The sequence below is a fragment of the Gopherus flavomarginatus genome, chromosome 2 (genome assembly GCF_025201925.1).
Source record: "Gopherus flavomarginatus isolate rGopFla2 chromosome 2, rGopFla2.mat.asm, whole genome shotgun sequence".
Classification (NCBI taxonomy): Eukaryota; Metazoa; Chordata; order Testudines; family Testudinidae; genus Gopherus; species Gopherus flavomarginatus.
Window position 1 is genome coordinate 184,717,479 of NC_066618.1, and position 26,570 is coordinate 184,744,048.

The window sequence follows — 26,570 nt, forward strand, 5'->3', positions numbered from 1 at the left end:
CTCTGCAGGTGAGGGGAAAAAAGTGTCTGCCTAGGCCTTACAAAGCTACAAATGAATGCAAGAGGGCTAGGTCTACATGGAGCCAATTGCCTTAAATCCCTGAGCATGGCAGGGAAATGGCTGCTGTTCAAACCGATTGGAACCCACATGATCCTCACCACTACCTCCCTTCCTGGCTCCAGATACTACAGATACGTGTCGTTGGAGCACAGTAAGAAGGAACAATAACTAAGGGAAATGAGGTAGCATTGATGTCAGTGCCCCACTTGAACGCCTCTCCTTTCTAGCCCCAGGCTCCTTGCAGAGAGGGTTGAATTTCACTCTGAAGAAAATGCATCATGTTAGAAAGCTTGTTAACTAAGGCTTTGTCTCAGCTGGGATTTAAAGGTGTGACCTTAGCATATACTAACCAAAATGTGCTAACCAATCTAGTGTTGACAAGGCCATGTGCCTTTAACATGTGTTAAACTGATCGGGGGAGAGGGGAGCCTAGGCTTTAAGTCAACCAGTTAGCATGTGTTAGAGGATACACTGCCTTTTCTACACTACACTTTTAGAACATGTTAATTAGTATGTGTTAGCTACCACATCTCTCATCCTAATCTAGACGAGGCCTAATACACTTGAACTAACATGTTAAACCCTTCTTTCCTGGTGTAGATGTGGCCAAAAGTTAATACCTAGTTTAACGTTTCATTAAACACAATGTTAAAATCCTTGCAGAGGCAGGGCAGTTGTAGTATTAACACATGCTAGCTCATCAAGGTAAACTCTAGTAGGGAGCATATAATTAACTATGACTAAATACCAAGTTTTGAAACAGGTTTTGCCTGTCTACCATAAGTTCTAAGTCATGTCCGTTAGTTAATTAAAATGTTAAACAGGTTTGCTAACATGATACATTTTCCCCAATAGACACATGCCCTGTGCACAGAGCAGAGATTTACATCAGAAGAAATGGTCAACTCAGGCAAATAATGCACTTTTCTCCATCCCAAACCAAGACAGTTTTGCTCTGAGGTCAATGCATTGCTGAAAATTAGGTCACGTTTTGCAGTCCATCAAGTCTATTGTTTCCAAAAGTAAATATCCATTGTCCTCAACTTACAATTACTCTCTTTCCTTAAATCAATGGCTTTGAAGACATGAGGGGAAAGGCTTGTTTGTCCCAGATAGCCCTAGCAGGAAAGAACAGCCAACTTTTGTGTTCCTGTATTTCCAGGAAGATTTGTTCTCTAACAATTTTCTTTTACTGAAAGCTTTTCCCACCACCATCCCCATCCCCACTCCAATTAAATGATGGAATTGCCATAACCTTCTCGAAGGAGGTTGACTTTCTTTGGTCTGTGCTCTCTTTTGGTCTGGTTAGTATGTGCAGAAGGGTCAGAGCTGACATGTTAAAAAAAATGGCTGGCAAGTAATAGACCCCTTGTCTATACGAGAGCTCCCATTCTTGTTGCCTTATGTGAAGCTACCTGCAAAGAGACATTATCTCATTCCTCAGTAGTAGTACTATAGGGCTAGTAGCAATTTAGATCTTTGCGGCCGGGTTCTGGTCTAGATCTCATTCCCTGGCATCAAGTTAAGGCTTATTCTGATTGAGTATAATTATGTTTCCCCCAGGAGACTGCCAGCACCAACTGAAAAAGCTTTGGCCAGTGACCTGTAGATGGACTTGCTTTACCTTTCTCAAGATCTCCCATTGATTTCAAGCATCTCCATCTTTTTGGTCACAGAGGGCTTGGCTACACTTGAGAGTTACAGCGCTGGTGGTGGCTTTACAGCGCTGTAACTCACTCCCTGTCCACACTGGCAAGGCACATACAGCGCTGCATCTCCCTGGCTACAGCGCTGCATGTACTCCACCTCGACGAGAGGAATAAAGAGAACAGCGCTGCTGTTGCAGCACTGGGGTGCCAGTGTAAACAGTGATTAATCTTACTACGCTGTAACTGACCTCCGGAACCTTCTCATAATGCTTTTAAGTAAAGATAACACTCTTTGCTTTGTTGTGATGCCTCTCTGTTTTGTTGTGAACTCAGGGCTCCCGGAGCTGCTTATCTAAAAAACAAACACAGATCCTGTTTGCTGTGAATGAGGCAGGCAGGGGGATCCCTTTGGAACGTCCACAGCTAGTGTTTGCTTGAGGAGAGAAGCAGCATGGCGGGCAGGGGGGGTCTGTTTCGGAGCAGCTGCTTATCTGGTCTGTGAGGAAAAAAACAAAGGCAGCTATTTGCATTTAAAAGCAGCAAAGAATCCTGTGGCACCTTATAGACTAACAGACGTTTTGGAGCATAAGTGGAAATTTCCAGGGGCAGGTATATATATGCAAGCAAGCTAGAGATAACGAGGGAGCTCCTCCCTTGGTTTTCACACCTCAACTGCTAGAACAGGGCCTCATCCTCCCTGATTGAACTAACTACATGCATCTGATGAAGTGGGTATTCACCCACGAAAGCTCATGCTCCAAAACGTCTGTTAGTCTATAAGGTGCCACAGGATTCTTTGTTGCTTTTACAGATCCAGACTAACACGGCTACCCTCTGATACTATTTGCATTTAGTGAATGAGAGAGGGGTGGGGGAAGGGGTCGGAACTAGCAAGGCAGGGAGCTGACACAGTGTCAGCTCCAAAAATCCACTCTCTCTGTCTCCTCCACGCTCCCTGTCACACTCAACCCCCTCCCTTTTGAAAAGTACGTTGCAGCCACTTGAACCCTGGGATAGCTGCCTATAATGCACCACTCCCTACACCACTGCAAATGTGGCCACATTGCAGCGCTGGTAGCTGTCAGTGTGGCCACACTGCAGCGCTTTCCCTACTCAGCTGTATGAAGACCGCTTTAACTCCCAGCACTGTACAGCTGCAAGTGTAGCCAAACCCATAGAGAGGGAGTGAATTATAACATTGATTCAGGTACTCAGGCCAATGTGTAGAGAGACAGACAAAATTGCATCTCCTGGGGGGACAATACCTGCTCTAAATCCTGTAAATATTTACCTGATTTGGAGGTATTGATTCCTCCCCACCCCTGCTCCATTATACTTAAATAACAGAGGGCATTAAATCCCAAGGATTGTCAAGAAAGCTCAGCACTGATCTACTTCTGCTCCCACTGAAGTCAATGTCAATGGGGGCCGATTTAAGACCAGTGCTGAGTGCTTTTGAAAAATCTCATCCATAGCTAATAACGGGTCTAATCCAAAGCCCACTGAAATCAACTGAAAGATTCCCATTAACATCAAAAGGCTGTCGATCCATCTCCAGCCGCACTAGTGTCCTGTGGACCACCATGTTTCTGTAACTTACTGTCCGGCAGCTCTTAAAATTTTTCACCCTGTCTCAACCTCAGCCTGGTGTGACTGTTTATCATCATTTGGGTAGCATTCACAGTATATTTGGGGATTATGTTTCCCCACCCTGCATAGTAGAAGTGACTGAATCAGACTACTGTTGTTGCTGAGGTACTTAAAAGTTAACAGAGCAACAAATTAGGGAGAAGGGGATTCATTACAAACTTTGGGCATAATATTACACTAGTTCCATAATAAGCCCCATCTCTGCTGAAACTGTGAACATCCCAGGTGATAAAAGCTAAACTGGGAGGACTAGCATTGTTAACCTACCTGATTTGTGATAGCAAGACAAATCAGGTAGCCATTAAGAAATGTTAGGTAGGAAAATGCCCAGTTTTGCTTTGTTTGTAAAGTGGACTTGAGATGTGTAAAACAGGGCAAAAGAGGGGATTTAACTGGAGTAAAGAGGTTTTGCTCCAGTTACGTATTCCAGCATCAACCCTGCTAAACTCAAATTAATGTGTAAAGAGGAAAAACAGGGATTTGGGGATGATGTGGGAGTACAAAAGTTATCAGAGAAAACATCCAACAAGGATGGATACAAAGCTGGAGAGCAAAGAATTGGGAAGCTAAATTTCCACCGACTGATGTGAACCTTTTTTGCAAAGTTTCTGGATTTCAACAAACTTATTAGGAATCTGTTCTTCCCATGTCAGGTTGTTTTGGTTTGGTTTGTTTGCATTTCTTGAATACTAGCTAGATGCCAGCTTCCCCCCTTAGCAAGAGAAGAGAAACAAATGTAAGTAATCTACTAAATTTAGACCATTTGCTGATACAGCTACAGCTACTGTGATGGGCAACCTCATGGTGGACACACTGGAAATTAAACCAGGCACCTCCAGAGCCAATGAGCATGAGCTGTGACAGCTCGCGTTAAAGAGCCAAAGATCTCTCTGTGAGAGTCGTACAGAGTCATGTATTCTGTGGCTCATGCACCAAGAGGAACCTGAAACATATTCTCACTGGTATGAATTAGACAATCTTTTCACAACTCCATTTTAACCTCATCACACTGAATACGCAATTAACTGGGACTTTGCTTACATACATTCAGCACTTGTTTGCACTGTCTGATGCAAAACTTGTGCATCTGTGAGCTGAACAACAAAAGAAAATTAATAAATAGCAACTTACAAATTATACCACCTTTCATTTAGACAAGATCCTCCAAATCTTTACAGACCTATGAATAATGGGCTAGATACCGACCTCAATGTCATCATTTTTACACCACCATGACATCATTGACTTCAGTGACTTTATACTAACTTAACAACACAAGAGCAAAATTAAGCTCAGGGTGTACAGGAATCACTCTGCCTAACGCTGAAATGCAGCAACGTTATGCAACAGTTGGTCACGTAAAGTGAAAGATAACCATACAACAGAAACCTCCTCTAAATGTATCAGGCTCAGACTCTCTGGAGTGCTGTCCCACAAAGCTGATTTATACTTGGCTTAATTGGCCAACAGAGCTCTCCTTTTTATAGAGAAATCTGCCTATGCCACCCCCCTCCCAACTCCTGGCCTAGAGATCATGGCTAGGATGCCCCTGTGCACAGCTGATCCAAGGTGGCCAGAATGGTTCTTTGGGGCTGTTGGCAGCCAGTATAAAATAGAGCAGACCTCAGCAGGCCCAGGATTGAGATGCCATTAACACAAGCTGGCTAAATGCCATCTTTGCCCAGCCCCCCTGGAGCTGCACCAAGTACAGCTCAGCTGGTCCAGAGATGCTGGGCCAAAGGTTTGTTCATGGTAAGGAGACATAACATATTTATACTACTTTCTGAGAGCTTTGTGTTGTACACTGCACTGCAAAGCTCCATGTCTCACATAATGAAACAGCCTAAAAATATATCCTCATATGCTTAGAAGCATGTGTGTATGGTACAGTCTAAAGAAAGCTATCTTGTGTGTACTAATTAAGCCACAAACTAAAGCCTGAAGCTAATATCAAGGCTCTAACAACTTCACCCCATAAAAGCAAAAGAAATACCATAGAATGAAAACACTCTAGTGGGGAGAGAAGGGCACTGGTTCCAGTTGCAGGGGACCAAAGCTTACAGCTGGAGTTGGGAGCTAGACACAGTTCTGTTCTACTAAAAAAATTAATGGCTTCTGCATAATAAGTAGGCTATAGACTAGGGGTAGACAATAGGTAAAGCTACATTTTAATCACGGGTATTTTTAGTAAAAAAGTCATGGACAGGACACGGGCAGTAAACAAAAATTCACAGCCCATGACCTGTACTATATACCTGAGAACAAATCTTGGGTGCTCCGGTGCAGGGGACTGCCTGGGGGCACCATGGGGAGGAGGCAGGCAGTGGTGTGCAGCCCGGAACTCCCACTGCTGCTAGGGGAAGGCAGGTGGCAGCGTGCGGCCTGGGACCCACATTGCTGCTGGGGGGAGGAGGAGGGAGCGGCACCCAGAGACCCCTGCTGCTGCTGGGGAGCAGGAAGGCACTGCAGCCTGAGACTGCCCCAGCAGTGGCTGGTGCAGCTGGCCCAGGGGTTGCCCAAACTGCTCAGGCGGCTCCCGGGCCAGCTGCAACAGAAGTCGCGGAGGTCCTGGAATCTGCAACCTCTATGTCAGACTTGCAGCCTTATCAATAGGTGAACCGCAGGCCAAGTCCAGACCACCAGTCGCTTTTGAATGGACCCCAAAACCTTTTTATTTACTTACTCTTATCATCATCTCCTCTTTTCATTATTATTTTGTCTGGAGTCTGAACCTTGACCAAGAAATTCAGACCTTGACAAAAATAATAGACTGATATAGACTTTAAGTTATGCTAAGGGGAAAACTGAAAAACTTCAAGATGATGCTGTCTGAAACAGTTGTGATTACAAGGAGTATTCTTCTGAAATGAAAACCAAATTTATTCAGTTAAATTCAGCCATCTGCCACAAGACTCAAGGTCTGATCTCAGAAGCTGTCAGACCTGAATAACCCAGGGGAAGTAGAACATGGGTAGTGGATGTATGAGCGTGATTAGAGTGACATATTTATGAAGGGCTGTGAATTATAGATGAGTTTCTGTATAAACCAGATGGTTTAACTGTATCATACATCCTTCACACAGCACATATGGATCTCATAATATGGCAATTGCACTTTATTATTCAGTGAATTTAAGGCTGACAAAAGTGCAAGATTGACAGCCCTGGAGACTTAAGTCCTCTATTTATCAATGGGATACATATAACACTTAGTACAAGCTGATCCTCCATGGACCAGATGGGCATAGCAGCATCGCAGCCACATCTTCTAAGCCAGGAGCTAAGGAGGAGGTGTCACAGGAGCATTTCCCTACATAAGGGAGATCTCTGTTGGCCAATTAACTCAGATTTTATGTCAACATGTCCTAATCTGGAGGGACCAACCAGTCTGGAGGAGTAAGCGAGTTTCAGTCTCCACAAGATGAGATAGTAACAATGGATTTTAACTACCCAGACATTTGTTGGAAAAGGAATACGGCTAAACACAAAGAGTCCGGTGAGTTCTTGCAATGTACTGGGGACAACCTTTTGTTTAGGAAGATGGAGAAAATAACCAGGAGGACAGCCAATTTAGATTGGATTCTGACTACCAGGGAGGTATTGGTTGCACATCTGAGGGCAGAAGGCAATTTGGGTGAAAGGTGTCATGATATGATAGATTGCATGATTCGGTTTACCTGGTCCTGAATCAGCATAGGGATTGAACTTGATGCGTTCTTGAGGTCCTTCAAGTCCTACATAAAAAGGAAAGCTGGAAGTTTCTCAAGGAGACAGTATTTAAGGAGCAAACTATCCCAATGCAAAGGAAAGACAGGAAGAATAGTAAGAGGCAGAAATGACTCTATCGGGAACTCTCTAAATGACCTGAAAATCAAAAAAGGAATCCTCCAAAAAGTGGAAACATGGACAAATGGCTAGGCATGAGAGCAAAAGAATACCAAAAGCACATAGGGACAAAATCAGAAAGGTATAACTCATTTTGTGTGTTAGCCTATCAAGAAACATGAAAGACAATAAGAAGAGGTTCTATAAGTACATTAGGAGCAAGAGAAAGACAGAAGACAGCAAGCCAAAATAGAGAAAGAACAGGCTGAATAATATTTAGCTAAATTAGATGTATTCAAATCAACAGGGCCTGATGAAATTCACTGTAGGGTGTTTAAGAAACTAGCTGAAGCTATCTTTGAACTGTTAATAATTATCTTTGAAAACTCATGGAGGACAGATGAGGTCCCAGAGGACTGGAGAAGGGCAAATAAAAAAGGGGAACAAAGAGGACCTGGGGAATTATAGACAATTCAGTTTAACATCAATACCTGGAAAGATACTGGAACAAATTATTAAACAATCAAGTACCTGGAGGATAGTAGGATTACAGTAATAGCCAATCTGGATTTGTCAACATCAAATCCTGCCAAACCAACCTAACTTCCCTCTTTGACAGGATTATTGGTCTAGTGGATGCAAGGGAAGTAGTAGATTTTAGTAAGTCTATTGACGCAGTCCCACATGACATTCTCATAAGCAAAGTAGGGAAATGCACAACTGGTTGAAAGACCAGACTTTAGTTATCAATAGTGGGCTGCCAAACTGAGGGGACATAATCAAGTGAGGTCTGTGCTGAGTCCAGTACTATTCAATACTTCCATTAATGACTTGGATACTGGACTAGATGATATGCTTATAAAATCTGTGGATAACCCCAAGGCGGGAAGAATTTCGGGCACTTTGGAGGACAGGACTGGAATTCAAAAACAATTTTGACAAATTGGAGAATTGTTCTGAAATCAACAATAAGATAAAATTAAATAAAGACAAGTGCAAAGTACTACACTTAAGAAAGAGGAGGCGGGGGAAAAAAACACACCACACAAAATGGGGAATAACTGGCAGTAGTACTCCTGAAAAGGATCTGAGGGTTATAATGAATATGAGTCTGCAACATAATGCATTTGCAAAAAAAGATTAATATTCTGGGATTTATTAACAGGAGTGTTGTACGTAAGACACAGAAGGTAACTGTCTTGTTCTTCTCAGCACTGGTGAGGTCTCAGCTGAAGTACTGTGTCCAGTTCTGGACACCATGCGTTATATGATGTGGATACCTCCCCCATAGGAAATGAACTGAGACCACTAACACATTTCACACAGGCCACTAGATTTTGTGATGCTCTGAAACTTAGATAAGAAGTTCAGTTGACAGGAGCACCATAAACAGTCCAATATATGACATGTAATGCTAGCACTATTGAGTACATATTTTAGGATGTGTTACATCTTTCAGTGTAGAACCGTACATATGCATTCTTTGTTTGTAATTATGCAATGACAATGTTTCACCATGCACTTATTATATTTCAGTATAGCCCAGCTATATTTCCATAAGTGTTCACTAACAAGCTATATATATGCAAACATCATGTCTGTCCCTAATGGCCCCTGATATGACTGAATATACAGACTCTCTCAAAAACAGAGCCTACAGCACTATGTATGTGCCTAATATTTGAACATCCCCCCATGAGACTCTTCTGTCTTCACACTGCAGCATTTCAGCTCCAGTGCTGGAGATAGAACAAACATTTCTTTAAAGTGTACAGTATGCTAATTTTTAACTGGCTGCATCTGATCAGATGTGGATAGAAATATCACCCACTTGAGTGACAAGACTTACTGCCAGACTTGCAAGCAACAGAATGTGCCATTCATTAAAGAGTTTAAAATCATGGTTATTCTCCGTCTACCAAACATGGCTAAGATCAATGGACATAATAGATTCCACTCACATCCTGCCAACTTGCTAGATGCTATACAATGCAAAAACAAAACCTAATCATTCCCAAGACTGTGTACATTTTGGGGTAATATAATTTGATTTTATTATGCAGTCGTTTCCCCATGATCCAACTGGCATCTCATCAATAACTCTCTCCATTTGCATCACAACAGTTGCAGGAATTTAACTGTACAAATTCCATGGCAGGACTAAGCCCCTGACCATTACCATGGATATGCATAGGGAAGAGCAGATGGAATCTCTAGGAAGCACAACTGTGAAGATATATAGGCTGTTTTCTACTTATTGCTATGCCACTTAGATGTGAATCTGATGTGACTTCAATTGGAGGAAGGTGTAACTTAATAATGATTCTCTGTCCCAATAGTCAGAGTGTTACGGTCATCTGAATACTGTTTGGACAGGCTCTGACAAGTAAGGTGACTGATAGGACTCCAGCAATGACACTGAAAAGTGGGCTGGTACAGGCCAGTACAGCATACCGGGTAAGAAGTGGCCGCCGGTACCGGCCTGTACACAGCTGACATTAAAGCACTGCAGCGGAAGTGCTTTAATGTCACTGCCCTTGGCCCACCCGCCTCAGCAGGGCCACTGCCGAGGGGGTGCGGTAAAAGGGGCAGCTGCGGATCCCAGCAATTTAAAAGGGCCCAGGGCTCCCAGCCTCTGCCACTGCGGCAGCAGCTGGAGCCCCAAGCCCTTTTAAATCGCCACGGGCCAGGAGGTGCTGATGGGCTGGCTGGGGGAGGCTGACCCCAGCCCTGCCCCCTTCCACCAAGGCCCCAACCCCATCTGGGGGCCCAGAGCCAGGTCCCCGTACCGGTAAAGTCTTCTGTGTTACTTTCACCCTTGTGTGGGTGTGATCTGTTGGTGCAGAAATCTCTAAAAGCAGACAAAGAGGAACAATAACTAAGGCTGCAAGTCTGTCACAAAGGTGACGGATTCTGTGACTTTCCAGGACTTCTGGGACTTCTGCAGCAGCCAGTGCGGCTGGCCCTGAGGCCATGTGAGCAGGTCGGGTAGCCCCTGGACCAGCCACACCAGCTGCTGGTGGGGCAGTCTTGGGCCACTGCATTCACTCATCCCCCAGCAGGAGTTTGGGTTTGGGAGGGGGCTCAGGCCTGGGGCAGGCGGTTGGGGTGGGGGCGGAGGTGAGGGCTCTGGGCGACGCTACTTCGGAGAGCTCCCTGGAAGCAGCGACATGTGCCTCAGCTCCTAGGAGTAGGGGCAGCCAATGGAAGCTGCGGAGCCAGCACTTAAGGTGGGGGTAGTGTGCGGAGTCCCCCCGGCCGTGCCTCTGCCAAGCAGCCGAGGGACATGTTGCCGCTTCCGGGGAGCCATGCAGCGCCAGCTAGGAAGTCTGCCAGCCCCGCCAGCCCGCTACCCTCAGCAGGGATCCCAGATTGTGCATCACTATCCATCTCCTACCCCAGAGGGCCCACGGCGCCCCGGGCCACCCCTGCCCCAGAGCACCCGTGGCACTCCTGGACCATCCCCTGCCCCAGAGCACTCAAGATTTAATCAGGGGTATATATAGGGTGACCAGACAGCAAGTGTGAAAAATCGGGACAGGGGTGGGGGGTGATAGGTGCCTATAGAAGAAAAAGCCTCAAATATCAGGATTGTCCCTATAAAATAGGGACATCTGGTCATCCTAGGTATATAGTACAAGTCATAGACAGGTCACAGGCCATGAATTTTTGTTTACTGCCTGTGACCTGTCCATGACTTTTACTAAAATACCCATGACTAAAACTTAGCCTTAACAATAACGATATATGAAGGGTGTAAACATCCGGGATGGAAATGAAGTAAAGAACAAGAACAAAGTAGTAAAGAGCATTCAGAAAAGTGAAATGCCTGCAAGCTGCATGGAAACTTTTTAAAAAGAAGAGGCACAAACTATATGTTAACATGAAATTTAAGAAAGAAAAAAAAAGTAAAAGGACAAAAAATGTCACCATGGCTAACCAAGAGAGTCAGAGAGGCAGTTAGAGACAAAAAGACATTTTAAAAACTGGAAATCAAATCCTACAGAGGAACATAGAAAGGAGATAGACAAATCAAATGTAAAAGTATAATTTGTCAGGCCAAAAAAAGAATTTGAAGAGCAACTAGCAAAAGACACAAGTAGTAAAAGCACAATATTTTAAAGTACATCAGAAGCCTGCCAAACAATCAGTGGGGCCACTGGATGACTGAGGGTATGGCTACACTTGAAATTTCAAAGCGCTGCCGCGGCAGCACTTTGAAGTGTGAGTGTAGTCAGAGTGCCAGCGCTGGGAGAGAGCTCTCCCAGCGCTGCACGTAAACCACATCCCTTACGGGCGTAGCTTGCAGCGCTGGGAGCCGCACTCCCAGTGCTGCAGCACTGATTACACTGAGGCTTTACAGCGCTGTATCTTGCAGCGCTCAGGGGGGTGTTTTTTCACACCCCTGAGCGTGAAAGTTGCAGCGCTGTAAAGTGCCAGTGTAGCCATGGCCTGAGGTGCTAAAGGAGCACTCTGGGAAGATAAGGCTAGTGCTGAGATGCTAAATTAATTCTTTGCATTGGTCTTCACTGCAGACAGTGTGAGGCAGATTCCCACAACTGAGCCAATCTTTTTAGGTGACAAATCTGAGGAACTGTCCCAGATTGAGGGGTCAGTACAGAAGGTTTTAGAACAAATTGATAGATTAAACAGAATAAGTCACAAGAATCAGATGGTATTCGTCCAAGAGTTTTGAAGGAATTCAAATATTACTCCTGAGGGAATTCTGTGCCAAAAAATTATGTGCACAATATTTTAAAGTTTTGCAAATTTTAGTTGTCAATAAATATGGCTCCAGCATGGCAGTAGGAAGCACAGGTCACTGGCTGCATCGATGTGGGAGATCACCCTGAAGCCCCCAGCTCTCCCAGTACAGGGACTCAGCAGTGAAGCTGCACTTGACCCCGACACAGCGCAAGGGCTGGGCCTGCCCCAGAAACACCCCAGGGCCCTGACCCTCTGTGCCTGGCGCACCAGGTGTGGGTGGGCAGGCTCAGCCCTGCAGGATCCAAGTGTGGAGGAGCTTAGTGTGAGGAGCCCCAGCTGCTGCTGAGGGGACACTGCATGCCGGGCTCCCACTTCCCCCTGTGATTCCCCATCCCCCTCCACCTCCCCTCACACCCACATTCCCCTCCCCCTGCCATATTCCACCCCCTTCCTTCCCCACTGCCTCTTCCCCTCACCCCCTCACAAAACAAAAGAACCAGGCATCACCCAATGAATTTAATAGGCAGCAGGTTTAAAAACAAACAAAAGGAAGTACTTCTTCACCAAATGCACAGTCAATCAGTGGAACTCATTGCCAGGGAATGTTGTGAAGGCCAAAAGTATAACTGGGTTCAAAAAATTAGATAAGTTCACAGAGGATAGGTCCATCAATAGCTATTAACCAAGATGGTCAGGGACACAACCCCCATGCTCTGGATGTCCCTAAGCCTCTGAACGCCAGAAGCTGGAACTGAATGACAAGGAGTGAATCACTCAAATTGCCTTGTCTGGCACCAGCCACTGTCAGAAGACAGGAGACTAGGCTAGGTGGAGGATGGTCGTTCTTGTGAATTTTTTAGGGTATTACATGGGTAACAAGGAGTAGTGGGATGAAATTAAGACACGGAAAATGTAGACTGAATATCAGGATAGTTTCCCAGCTGAGAGATCCACCAGTCTTGAGTTATTATTTCCCAAGAAAAAAAGTGAATGCCCCATTGTTTAGGATATTTAAAACTAGACTGCACCAGAAAATGCATTGCAGGGAACAACCCTTCAGTGGTGAGGAGATGGGCTAAATGATCTAATAGGCTTTTTCCATATCAAATTTCTATGAGCGTCTGAAGCAATAAAAATGTAAGAGAGTTAGGCAGAAATACAATGCTTATTTGTTTTTCTAAGCAATATGTCCAAATATGAACAGCTATAGCCCTGCTAAGTCAATCATGTTTACACCTATGATGTGGTATGACCAGGGCAGTACTGTCATCATAATGAAAACAAAGGTACTTCCAGTCCATCAACCCTGTAAATGCTCTAAATTTCTTTGCAATGATCTATGACTCCTTCAAGAGCACAGCCACCCTGGCACTAGGGATACCACAGCACATCTGTGCTTGCAAAATATCCGCATTTAAATAATACTAACATGCAGGGGTAGAATACTTTCTAATGGCAAGACTAATCTGATTTACTATGTAAGAGTACATTTTTACTGTATTATGCAGTAAGATATTAACATGTACACCTGCTTGTATCTTCTTAGCCTGTTACAAATAATGCTTAGATGGCAAGGAAATGAATAGAGATAGCAAGAAGCAGAGAGAGATCATTTATTGCATTATCATCTAAACATTGTTCAAGGATTAAAGTCACCCAGACAGGTGGCAGCTGATACAGTCAGCCCAGCAGAGGAGTTTGTGGGTTGAGAGACAGAGTGCTATGGGTGTGGGAAGAGAGCACGGTTCTTCCTCCTTTCAGTCACCTAAAAAATCCCTGTGACAGGTTTGGTCACAGAAACTCTTTCAAGATTGTCACTAGATGTGCTAGGATACCACTGAGAACAAACTCCCCTGCAAGAGAAGGCTTACCTCCACTCCCATCTTGCTGAGCTAGACACACCAACTGGCTACTGCACAGACCAAGATGTTGGGCCACATGCCCCTGCAGTTCAGATTCACTTAGCCCAGGGGCTTCTCAGTTAACAGGGACTTTCCCAGCACCCAGTAGTCAGTCTTTCTGGGAGCCTAAACCCAAAATGAATCCATTTTATTCTGTATAAAGCTTATACAGAGTAAACTCATAAATTGTCCGCCCTCTATAACACTGATAGAGAGATATGCACAGCTGTATGCTCCCCCAGGTATTAATCACTTACTCTGATTTTATTAGTGTGATTTTATTAAGTATAAAAAGTAGGATTTAAGTGATTCCAAGTAATAACAGACAGAACAAAGTAACTTACCAAGCAAAATAAAACAAAACAGACAAGTCTAAAGCTAATACATTTAAGAAACTGAACACAAGTAAATCTCACCCTCAGAGATGTTCCAATAATCGTCTTTCACAAACTAGACTCCTTCTTAGTCTGGGTCCAGTCCTGTCCCCGGTACAGTCCTTGTTCCAGCTCAGGTAGTAACTCAGGGATTTCTCATGACTGGCAGCCCCCTTTGTTCTGTTCCACTCCCTTTTATAGCTTTGGCACAAGGCGGGAATCTTTTGTCTCTCTGGACCTCCATCCCTCCTTCTAAATGGAAAAGCACCAGGTTTAAGATGAATTCCAGTTCAGATGACATGAAGGAGGTTTTACAGTGACATGTGATCTTCATAGCCCAGTAGCTGGAAGATATGCACATAGACAGGCTTGCAGGTAAACAAACGCATTCACAGTTCATGGATTCTGAAGCACCCTTAATGGCGTCCACTTATGTTTACAGTTAGTAATAGAAGTTTACATCTTATTCTCCTAAATCCAGACATAGAAATAATACATGAACACACTCGGTAGATCATAAGCTTCGTAATGATAACTTACAAAAGATCTTTTGCATCAAGCATATTCCAGTTACATTATATTTACACTCATAAGCATATTTCCATAAACATATGGAGCACAACATCACAAACCCTTCAGTAGATTCATGTTGCTATATCTGCTATATTTCCTTGTACTAAGATGCCTCAAGAAGAGGCCAAGCTCACCACAGACACTTTTCCATATTAATGACATCACTGTCAGGATGAGCTGCAATGGTCCCTCACCCACGTACTCTAGTAACCAGGCTGGGTTGCAGCCAGCTAAGCTGTAACATCTCATACTCTAACCCCTTAAACCTGTTAATTGGATTCCATAGACTCCTGCCAGGTGCAGTAATGCTTTCTACAGTATTATGATTCAGAAACACATAGCAGGTGGCCAAAACTGACAGCTTCTAATGAATATTAATATTCTTTAGTCCTCCATATGGCAAGAAACAGAGGGTCCAAGGACGGTGTGGAGGGAGGGGTGTCCAGATCTCCTGCGATTCTCTCCCACTCACTTTGCTTTTATTCACAGCAAAGCTTCAGTACCTACTGATTATGTTGTTATAAAAATACTAACTAATCATTAGTGAAATTGAATGAGCTTCTGTATCAACTCCTGATCCACAGTACAAACAAGGGTAAATCAGTTTGACTATATCAGCTCCCATCTTTACTCTTCATTTCCTTCAGTCACACAGACAAGTAAACAAGAAAATAAAATTAAAGCCATGCTAGAAAAAAAACATCAATTCCTCTATATCTAGAGAAACAGCCACATTATACTCCCCGGAGTGTGGGTAGGTATGGGTGTGCAGGGAGGGACCTAGTTCACATCCAGCTTCTGGTTTCCAACAATAAATGATTTCCAGAATATTAGGCTTGTCTCTTTGATAGACAGCATCCCGTATCCCAAAACTGCCTGGGTATTGCTAATCTTCCCACTCTTCCCTCTATTTCGCATAGTCAAGAAGATTTAGAGAAGAGAGGAGACATGACTGGCCACTCACACCAGCTTCAACTGGTATAACCCCACTGACTGCAACAGAGTCACTCCTGATTTACATTGCTGTAAGTGACAGCAGAATCAGGCTCAAGGGTAGTTAGCTAGCCTATGGGGAAGCACCTGCAACTCAGGAATGAAACAGGGAGAGCTCAAGTACTATGTAGTATCCTCCATCACCATCTAAGCCAGCAGATAAATATACATTAGGTTCTACAGCTGCTGTCCTCTGAACATTCAAGATGACAAAAATGAAATAATAAAAGAAACAGCATCAGAGGGAAGCACAGACAGAATCATGGGAAGTGAGGTGATGAAATATTACTGCCACCCTCACCCCCCAAAACAAAACAAAAATCCTATGATCTCATGTTGGCAGTATGCCCAGCATGTTTGACCACAGGGGATATGTAAGGCAATGCAGCAGGAGTAGCAGACCTTGAAATTTAATATCTGCTCCTCCTTGTAAATCAGTGTTTCTCAAACTGGGGTCACTGCTTGTGTAGGGAAAGACCCTGGCGAGTCAAGCCGGTTTGTTTACCTGCCCTGTCCGCAGGTCCGGCTGATCGCGGCTCCCACTGGCCACAGTTCGCTGCTCTGGGCCAATGGCAGCTGCTGGAAGCGGCGCAAGCCAAGGGATGTGCTGGCCACCGCTTCCAGCAGCTCCCACTGGCCTGCAACAGCGAACTGCGGCCAGTGGGAGCCATGATCAGCCGGACCTGCAGACAGGGGAGGCAAACAAACTGGCCCGGCCCGCCAGGGGCTTTCCCTGCACAAGCGGCAACCCCAGTTTGAGAAACAATGTTGTATATCTTATCTAATCCAAATATTTCACGTTAGGGAAAATAAATAAAAATAAGCCAAGATAAGCACAGTTCAGTTATATGGAAGTCATGATAACTACAGAAACAGTCATGTTAGTAACGGGTTAGCTGTTCATTTGGTCAAGTTAAACAAGTCACAATTAGGACTATCTGTGGTTCATAAGCCTGTGCATGGGAGCTTTGAACTGGTGCAATGGCAACCAATTAGACTTAACTATGTTTAGACCATTTTAGTGACTAATCCATTTTTGAATGTGCTGTTTCTCTAGATATAGATGAACAGTCCTTTTTCTAGCATGGCTTTATTTATTTATTTGTTTGTTTATTTTACAGGTAGTGCTGGGGATCATTCAGATCATAATGGCTATATTCTTCTTTTACCAAGCTAGCTACAGTCATGACCAGAACGTTCAATGCACAAAGGTTGCTCTGCTCCCAAAAAAACAAAGAAGCTCTCTGAGTGGACAAGATCTATCCTTCATGCACTTCTGCTCGCAAGGTAACAGTGAATGAGTGCTTATACTGTACAGAGGCTCATTAGAATCACATCATATTGCTGCTGTCCAGTCATCAGCCCCCTTTGTGCTGTCATGCAGAGCACCTACCCAGAGGGGATAACATATACATGGGCCATATCTGCAGTAGGTAATTCCTTACCTGTTTCTTAGCAATAGTTCATGCTGCGCTGGTGCTACCAACAGCATTTTTACCAGCATGTCATCTGACCCATTTCTAAATGTGGTAGTAAAGATCCCTATGGCCATCCCACATAACAATTTACAGCTTTAATAGCACCATTGCTACTTGAGGACCTCAAAATGATGGTGATTCTGGGCCCCTTTTAACCTTAAATCAACCCCTAAACACATCTTGCATTCTGACTAGACGACACCTCATAAACTTGTCTCCTTTGCACACCAGCAACCAATTCAGGAGGGAGAAAGATAGCACATACATTTATAAATACACACAGAGAGGCTTAATTGAAACAGCACTTCCAACCCAACAGCAACTGTGCAGAACATGTGCTTGGCAAAAATACCTTCAGTTACACCAACTTACCAAATGCCTCACAGTTCAGTGCTCCTGCAACAGATATTTACTGCCTCATTTAAATTGACAATCTGCTTAACTTTAAATGTTCGTTAACAATGTTTTCTGCTGGTGAAGACTTTCTCCCGCTCCCCTCCCCCACCCTTTCTTCCAGGATAGCCTCAGCCCTCACCTTTAACCATTACACTGTTACTCAATGGATGGCTGCAGTTTTGGAACCAAAAGCATTTTCTTTTTGAGCAACAACACTGATTGTTATACCCTGTAGCCAGTAATTCAGCCTGGAGTCAGTGGCACCAGATAGGTTACTCTGTTTGTACCCCCAAAAGTTATTCTGTATGTGACTCAAACTATGAGGCTCATCTCCCTGGCGAGAGGCTTTGATCCCTTTCGACAGGAGCTTTGAGCAAGCTCAAGGAAAACAGAATAAGAGGAATCTTTTAATTCATCTGCTTAACCCTTTCCATTATCAGCCTCACAAGAGCCCATGAGCAATATTTTCACTTTCAGAGGTGTTCACTAATCCTGCGCACTCCAATGTTTGGCTGCCCAATCTGAGATACCAGAGACGTTCGAAGGATTCTCTAGCTTTCACTGAAGTCAATATCATCCTTCCCGGTCTCCAAGGAGGACAAATGCTTCCTCTCTTGCTTTCTGGGAAAGAGCCTTTTGTAAGTGGTTCTTTCCCCTGGGAATTAAGCTTCCCTTTATATTTTACCTTGGCAATTTTATTCCTATGCCTTCACCCTGGCCTCCGTGCTCAAAGGAGAAGGTCTTCACAGAAGCACTTTGGGGAGGACTGAGAACTCCCTTGACCTAGTGGTACATCCTCGTCCCTTAGGAGCCCCAGTAGCAAGATCAAAGGGCACCTGCTTCCATGCTCAGAAGAGGAATTTTGCATTTGGAATTAAGAGCAGCACTTGGGGCAGATTCCCTTAGTACCTGAGGTTTCCCCCAGCACTGACCAACCCATGCCAGGCTGCCTGCTTGTGCAGCCACTAGATTAGCTTCCTTCCGCTTTGCTGCACAATGGATTGGGGAGGTCAGCAAGTTGGTTTTACAGCTTTAATAGCACCATTGCTACTTGAGGACCTCAAAATGATGGTGATTCTGGGCCCCTTTTAACCTTAAATCAACCCCTAAACACATCTTGCATTCTGACTAGATGACATCTCATAAACTTGTCTCCTTTGCACACCAGCAACCAATTCAGGAGGGAGAAAGATAGCACATACATTTATAAATACACACAGAGAGGCTTAATTGAAACAGCACTTCCAACCCAACAGCAACTGTGCTACTGGCCTATTTTTTATTTAATAAAAGATTCTCATTACCCTCAAAAACATATTTCCATGATGCAGCAGCTTATATTTTTTACTCAGTCCCTTACAAAACCAGAGAAATCAGTATTAGAAAAAGAAACCTTGCTCTGTAGCAAGTCCTACCACGGTATTCTCCACCAACTATAGCAGGGAGTGAGAGCAGGAAAGGAGACAAATCCACTGGGAGTCTGTTCGCCAGGCACAGAAATGGGGCCAATCAGTGGCACTCTTGATAGATGCCTCCCTGAGGTGTTTTGATTTCCATAATAATCCAGGGAATTTCCAAAGGGAGTAAAACTAAATCCCTACTCTGATTGCATCAGAGATCTTTATTATTACTGAGCCATGAAGGAACAAGTACTATCCCCAGTAGCCTGTGCCACACTCAGACTCCCACCAGCCCTCACTCCCCAGAGCTATTTGGTGATTGTGTTGGAATGGAAGGACTGTACAAATATCTCCTAATATTCCATGCTATTTATTGCTTATCCCAGTGGGGAGGGGATGGGAAGAGCCAGGAAGCTGAATGGAGCCTTGACTCCAATCCTCCGCCACAACATACCAGCCAGCAGAGCTGAGCCACAGTCATTACAGTAGATCAAAACAAGAGAGGGGGCACTCTCCATACCAGCTAAAGAAGATGGGAGTTCTCCTTCTGCTTTTAGCAGAGGAGGGGGAACTGAGCTCCACCCTGCTCCCCATTGCATCACACCCACCCCATCCCCAAGTCAGCAGAAGGCAGGCAATGCGCTACACCTGACATGGGGCTGTAGCAAATTAATCCCCTTCTGCAGAAAGGCAGGAAAAACAGAAGGAATTGTGACTCCAGGTACAGTCTAGCCATGGACTTAGAGAAGCAGCAGCAACTCTCCAACTAGTCTCTTTCCCCCTTCATTTGTAATCAGTTTGGTTACAGTAATATATCACGTTGCTTAAAATGCTCTTTCACCCATGCTCTCCCTCCCTCCCTTCCCTACTGAGCTGTATTCAGTTGGTTTCCTGTCAACCAGATTTGACAGTCAGTCTTTCCATTTCAACTTTCTTTGTTAATTTATTTTTCCATAATTATGGCTGAGGTGTGTCTCTGAGAAAAGTCCCCCCCTGCTTATCTTTTCACCCAAATCCATGCTCCTTTCCAAATAAAAAAGCATCCGAGGTTTTGTAGCTTGAAATAAATTTGTGTTTTCAAAGATAAGAAACGTCCAAGAACGTTAAAGCTTTATAACAACACTTTGCAAATGTAGGTACAGTATGATCATCTCCGTTCTACAGATGAGGAACTTAAAGTGTCTTGCTCAGGGTCACATATGAGACAGAGTTAGGTCCAGAACCCAGATTTTATGACTTCTAATTCTGTGCCCTAGCCTGGATCGCTCTTAATCTCTTCTACTCTCTTTAATCACCTAGATTTGGCTCACTATCTGTACTTTTGCCTCTGAAATTCTTCCCAATACATTTAGAAATACCTTTGGTATTAAATCCCATTTTATCCCTACTCACATCTCGTCCATGGCCCTCTCCCGGGATTAGAATGGCCAGCAACCCAAGAAAATAAGAAAAAACAGACACTTACACCCAAAGAAATTAATTAAACTCTGTGTTTTGTCTAAAGGTTGCTGGTCTGCAAAAATACTTTACAGTACTCTATTGGCACCATTTGCACAGCTATGTTCTGCCACACATTTCCATTACAAATTTTACTCCATTATCCTATTTTCAGGATTTATAAATCAAACATAAAAAATTTGCCCTAGAGGTAAAACTTGGCAAGGAAGCCTCAATCTGAGAGCAAACTCTACTTTTAAAAAAAAGTTTGCTTAATAAATAACTAAATAAATAAACGCTGTATGGCCATTTGTAAGCTAGACTCATAGACTTTAAGGTCAGAAGGCACCATTATGATCATCTAGTCTGACCTCCTGCACAATGCAGGCCACAGAATCTCACCCATCCACTTCAATAACAACCCCCTAACCTATGTCTGAGTTATTGAAGTCCCCAAATTGTGGTTTGAAGACCTCAAGGTGCAGAGAATCCTCCAGCAAATGACCCGTGCCCCATGCTGCAGAGGAAGGCGAAAAATCTCAGGGGTCTCTGCCAATCTGTCCTGAAGCAAAATTCCTTCCCGACCCCAAATATGGCGAACAGTTAAATCCTGAGCATGTGGGCAAGACTCACCAGCCAGACAGCCAGGAAAGAATTCTCTGTAGTAACTCAGATCCCACCCCATCTAACATCCCCAAAAGATACAAGTGAATGGGATCAGCTTTCTGTTCATATTACGCCAATACAGACCAATCTCTTTAGGTGTTTTGGACACCTCAGTAATTTGTCTGGAAATCAGCTACTTCAAACAGACAACTTTTTTCCAGCAAAAAAGGGTAAGGAACTTTAGTCCATATATTTAATGCACATATAAAGTTCATTCAGGATCAAATGGTGAGGTCTTTATACACTTCTGACTTGGGTAAAATCCCAGATGGGCCAAATTCTGAAAAATGGGAAGCATCCAAAAGTTTCAGTGAAGTCAATGGGAGTTGCAAGTGCTCAGCATCTTTCAGGATTTGGCCCTTAAAGCAGTACACCCGGGGAGTCATTTGCTGTAGGGTAGGAGGGCCCGGCCCTGAATTTTAGGAACTACCTAGGGCGGCAGATTTCTGGGCAACCACGTAGGGCGGTAGATTTGGCCCTGACGGAGGGTCAGCCATGCCAAGTTTGAGTGATGTTGAAACCCAGTGTTTCAGGTTACAATGCCACTCACTCAAATTTGGCACAGCTGCCGCTCTGTCATGATGGAGAGGTGGTAGGGCCAAATTGGAGTACATTGCGACCCTATACACCAGGATGGAGGGACAATGTGCTGCCATAGGCCTATGAGGAAGAGGTGGCAAACTGTCTTGAGCAGCCTAGGATGCCACTTCTCTCCCCCTGCTGTCCAGACAGGAAGCAGGGACATGGCCCAGAGCTAAGCATGGAGCAAGACAGGCCCCAAGCACTGTTCCAGGCCAGCCATCAGTGAGAAACACACTGCCAGGCCTCTGACACCCTCTACCTCCTCCAGATGGGGCAGCCCATTAACTACTTAGCCACAGCCTCACTAGGGAGGCAGAAATGGGAATGCTGCTGACACAACTTGGCCCCTTAAAGAAATTTTCTGAAATGAAGCCCCTGAGACACACTACATTCTTCCTGAACTACTTCACCTTCCAATTCACCTTGGATTCAGAGGACCACTCCAAGGCCACTTACATTCAGGGCCAGCGCTTCCATTTAGGTGGCCTAGGCAATCACCTAGGGCGCCAGGATTATTAGGGGAGCAGCATTTTGCTGGAGGGGGCAGCAGGCAGCTCCGGTGGAGCTGCCGCAGTTGTGCCTGCGGAGGGTCCGCTGGTCCGCGGCTCCGATGGAGCTGCCGCAGTCGTACCTGCGGACGGTCCGGCTGCTCCTGCGGCTCTGGTGGAGCTCCCACAGGCACCACTGCAGCAGCTCCACAGGAGCCGCGGACCAGCGGACCCTCCGCAGGAACGACTGCGGCAGCTCCACCGGAGCCGCGGGACCAGGGCGCGGGGCGGCGAAATTGCCGTGCGCCTAGGGCGCTAAAACCCCTAGCGCCAATCCTGCTTACATTTCCTTTAAGATTGGCCTTATTCTGTTTTGAAACTTAACTGTTGCATAGGCCTTAGACTGCCTGTATGCATAGGAGTACATTACACCTATTGTGCTTAATGATTTACATGAATCCCAGATCAGGACATGATGCTGAACTTGAGTAGAATCTACGCTAACCAGTGCAGCTGAACAGAGATGTTAACTTGCCCTTGTTGCTACATGAGGGGACTCTGCTAGAAACTCATGCTATCTGAAGGGGAGAGTGTGCAGGGGAGGAAAATATCAACAGAGGATGGTCTCCCATCCACATAAATCCTTTTTTCCTTCTTCAAAACATCCACAGGGATCAAAACATAGACTTGACCTGGGAGTAGAGGGGCAGGGTCACACCGTGTGGCATATTTCCCTCCAAAACTGTATCTGACCTACTGCTGAGGAAAATGGATGCTGCCTCAGACAGCATCCACTCCTGCTGCATGCTCTTTGACTCCCTTTTCATAGTTACAGGGCACAAAGGAAGGCCAGCAGCTATTGGCAACATAACTTACTTTTCCTGCCATTGTGCTGCGAGTAATGATACCTGTGAAGGAGCATAGAAGGGAGGTCACTCCATAGAGCTGAGCAGGATCCATAGGATTGGGGAACTAGATCCCTTTAGATTCCTGGTCCCTGCTACCCCCACTTTTCACCCTTCCACATTTTTGCTGATCAATCCCATGTACTGGGGAAGAGGAGAACCTGGTCAGAGTCCAGAGTACCCTTGGAGCTGCAGAGTTTGGGCATTCAGTTATCCCCCTCTAGGATACTTTAGCACAGAGGGGAGCACATTAAACTCTTCTAGGAAAGCTACAATTAAATCACTGATTGTTCCACACTGGTCTCATTTCTGTTTTGTATGCCTCTGACACAACAGTCCAGATCTTCAGAGGAGGTAAACTGGCATAACTCTACTGGCTTTAAATGCCTGACTATAAACTATGGCTCTGAGTTTCCACTGCTTTGCAGCTTGTGAAGTCATTTGCACGTGTGCAAAGTGAGCACAAAGTGAGTGTAAAATACTTCATTTTTAAAAAGCAGAACCAAAATATATCAGATTTAAGATCAACCATTCAAAGCAATTGGAATGTATTTTTCCTCCAGGTTTCTCTAACAGCATCTCAAATATGTGCGGCATGTTACTCCTCATGCAATCCACAGTCTTTTCATTAAGAACATTAACTATTGCGCACATTAATCCAGCCTCTCATAATCTTTAGTGACATGCTTACAGACTGAGGCAGGATATTTTTTGTTAAATCTTTAAGGCAAAGTTTAATATACTCAATTTTCCTATCTGAACCTCAAGACTTACCCTGCAGCTATTGGTCTGATTTCTCTCTTGCTATGCTCATACTCTTTCAAGAAACTACCTCAATCATTTCATACCTGTCTGTTGCTTTAAAAAAAACAAACCAAAAAAACAAACCAAAAAAAAAAAACCAAAAAAAAATCAAGAAAGCAAAATTATCTGCATCTTTAATTTCCTGACTGCTAAATTCAGGCCCTGACATACCTCACTGTAACAGATGATTCTAGGAAATCCAGACAGAGAATGAGGGAGAGAAAAGGGAAGAAGCTAGATAAAAGTAATCCATACCTTTGAACATTGTTTGGACTCAATCACCTGCTTCTTAACTACTATTTGATTCTGTAGGTACACTGGGGCATATGTCCTAGGGTGACTGGCTTCTTTAAGAGAGAAAGGGTCCAATTCACCTGTGACTAGTTAGTTGCCTCTTAATGGGGCTTGATAGAAGGCACCTGATGTCTATAAAGACCCAGGAATCAGGTAAGAAAGAGCTAGTGAGCACTACTTGAGATAGTAATAGATAGGAATGACTGGTGTAGTAAGAAGGCTGATGATAGAAGTAGTCTGAGCTAGGGAATTCTGCTCAGCAGAAGACAAGTACCGAGACCTCTAAGTAAAGGAGGAGAAACAGCTCAGTTAAAGGAGGCTGAGCCCAGGAAAATGAGGGTTGATTCTGGAGGGACGTTCCTATGAGAAGCAGCTCAGCCTGACTAGGACCTGCAGCTCAAAAGGGGGCTTTGGGAGTTGAACACTGTAGAGGGTGGTCTTGCAGAAGCCCTGAGTTGAAGGTTGTGGGAGCAGACCTCCAAGAAGTATGGAGAATGGCCAGACATGTGTAGCCCTTGGAAGAGTGAGATAGGAGTTAATGAAGAGTGAGTGTTAACTCACAGGTAGATAGCCTGGTGAGTGGGCCCTGGAATAGAGGTAGAGGAACTGGAGAATGGAATGGAATGGGTGTTGATTCATGAGTGGGCATCCTGGGGGACTGTAGGAAAAATGGAGACACAACTTACCTTTGCTGTTGTGAGTGGCTTTGGGAGGGTGTGCTTGTGGGGTGAGATCTGTTATAATATGTAAGTACAAAACTGGATCTTGCACTCTTCTAGGCAGAATGGCAACACCACAGATAAGTTGTCTAGAACCATCTTGTTCTATTTGTACATTGCCTGGCATAACTGGGTACTAGCCCAGACGGGCTGTTAGGCATTAGTATAACAAATTTGATCAGAGCAGACTAATTTATTTGTCAAGCTAAGTAGCCTCAAATCTTCTTTAAACCTCATCTTGATCCTGGTAAGACTGATGGGATGTAGAACATTGAGAAGGTAGAGCGGTGGGAGGGCCAGGCAATTTTGCTGGGATGGAAGGGAGGGGCATGAGCATCCACTGGCACTGGGAAAAGTTCGTGCCTATGTCACCAGCTCCATAAGTTTGTCGTCAATGTCTGCTACTTCTGATCAGGACATCTAAATTGCCTATATAGGTTAGGAACACTCTTGAATGCATGTGAAAGCAGTGTGCTTTTGAAGTTCTTATAAGGTACACTCCATTTTAAAACAATTGCAGTATCTTTATGCAACTGGATTCTCTGTATGACATTAAGAATTCTTGTTCTCATGCATTCAAACAGATTGCTGAGATTTAGGAAATATTCTATCAAAACAGCACTTCCTATTTGGTTAATTAGGGTCAGATTGAATCCCCTATGCACAATGGTTTTACACACAGTTATGTTGAACTCCTCATCAAAAACTGGCCCTCTTCTCTCTCATTATGGTGGAATAGATGCAAGACCATAATTAAGGTTGCAGCAGATCACATGTAAGATACATCATTAAAGGTTCTTTTGATGTATCCTTTGTAATCTGATTCAGTAACTAGCAGAGTGTCATTAATATTACACTGCAGTCTTCCCTTAAATCTACTGTGAGCTGAATGTTTTTAATCTAGGTTACCCTCTAGCTATTTATCAAACTGGCAAAATGCATAGAACATCAACAAAGGGAAGTTGAGTGTGGCTGTTTTATAAGGGGGGTTTTCTCCATAGTTTTGTTTTGTGCTAGGTCATTAACAAATACAATCATGGTATGGTGTGACTCAATTGTAAATTACCTCAAGCTCAGCAGCTGAAAGTGCCATACCTGCCTCTTCTCAGTGCCTTGTGACTACTCTGACCCCTCTTTGTTGCATGTTCTTTTTTTATGCCCAACACTAGTGTGTGTGCGCACGTGCCCCTGCCTCCACTCCCCAAAACAGTGAACCCCACACATGAGATCATAAGGTCTGTAACACTTAAAAATGCCCTGAGCTGATTCTTAGCATCTTTTAACATTTGAGCATCTCTAACTGCAGCAGTAGATCTGAACTTGCTTGTGTTGGCAGAGCTTTTTGCTCAAGGTTGTATTCGCAACTGACAGTATATGCTTACTCGCTATTAAGCTGTTTGTTTTCCAACATACTAGCTACTCAGATCTGCCCAGAAATGTACCGACTCCTTTGCAAAGGAAGAGGAAAGAGCTTTCAGAGCACAGAAAGGACCAAGTCATATACTGAATAGCATAGAATCCTCATTAAAAATAAATACACATCTGCTAGCTGTAGAGCCGTCATTGCTGGTATCGAGCTGATTTAATACCATCTCTGCAGCAGCCACTAAATAAGAGCCAAATACCAGATTGACTATATGCAATAATTATCAAAGTAATATTCAATGGC

The 26,570-nt window shown here is 44.3% G+C and overlaps 2 protein-coding genes across 12 annotated transcripts in view; both read right to left on the minus strand.

The window, feature by feature from the left end:
* Positions 1–26,570, minus strand: part of GFOD1 (glucose-fructose oxidoreductase domain containing 1) — a 541,281-nt gene that overhangs the window by 493,691 nt on the left and 21,020 nt on the right. For 3 of the 11 annotated variants that reach the window (XM_050941616.1, XM_050941615.1, XM_050941617.1), the window contains exon 2: positions 14,209–14,418. The exons of 4 other annotated variants lie outside the window; for them this stretch is intronic. The gene's annotated coding sequence lies outside the window, so the exon portion shown is untranslated. Of the gene's footprint in view, positions 1–14,208; positions 15,642–26,570 lie in introns of those variants that run through there. 4 more of the 11 variants (XM_050941614.1, XM_050941613.1, XM_050941612.1 and 1 more) reach the window with 2 other exon arrangements.
* Positions 1–26,570, minus strand: part of TBC1D7 (TBC1 domain family member 7) — a 149,860-nt gene that overhangs the window by 102,555 nt on the left and 20,735 nt on the right. The gene's annotated exons all lie outside the window — the stretch shown is intronic.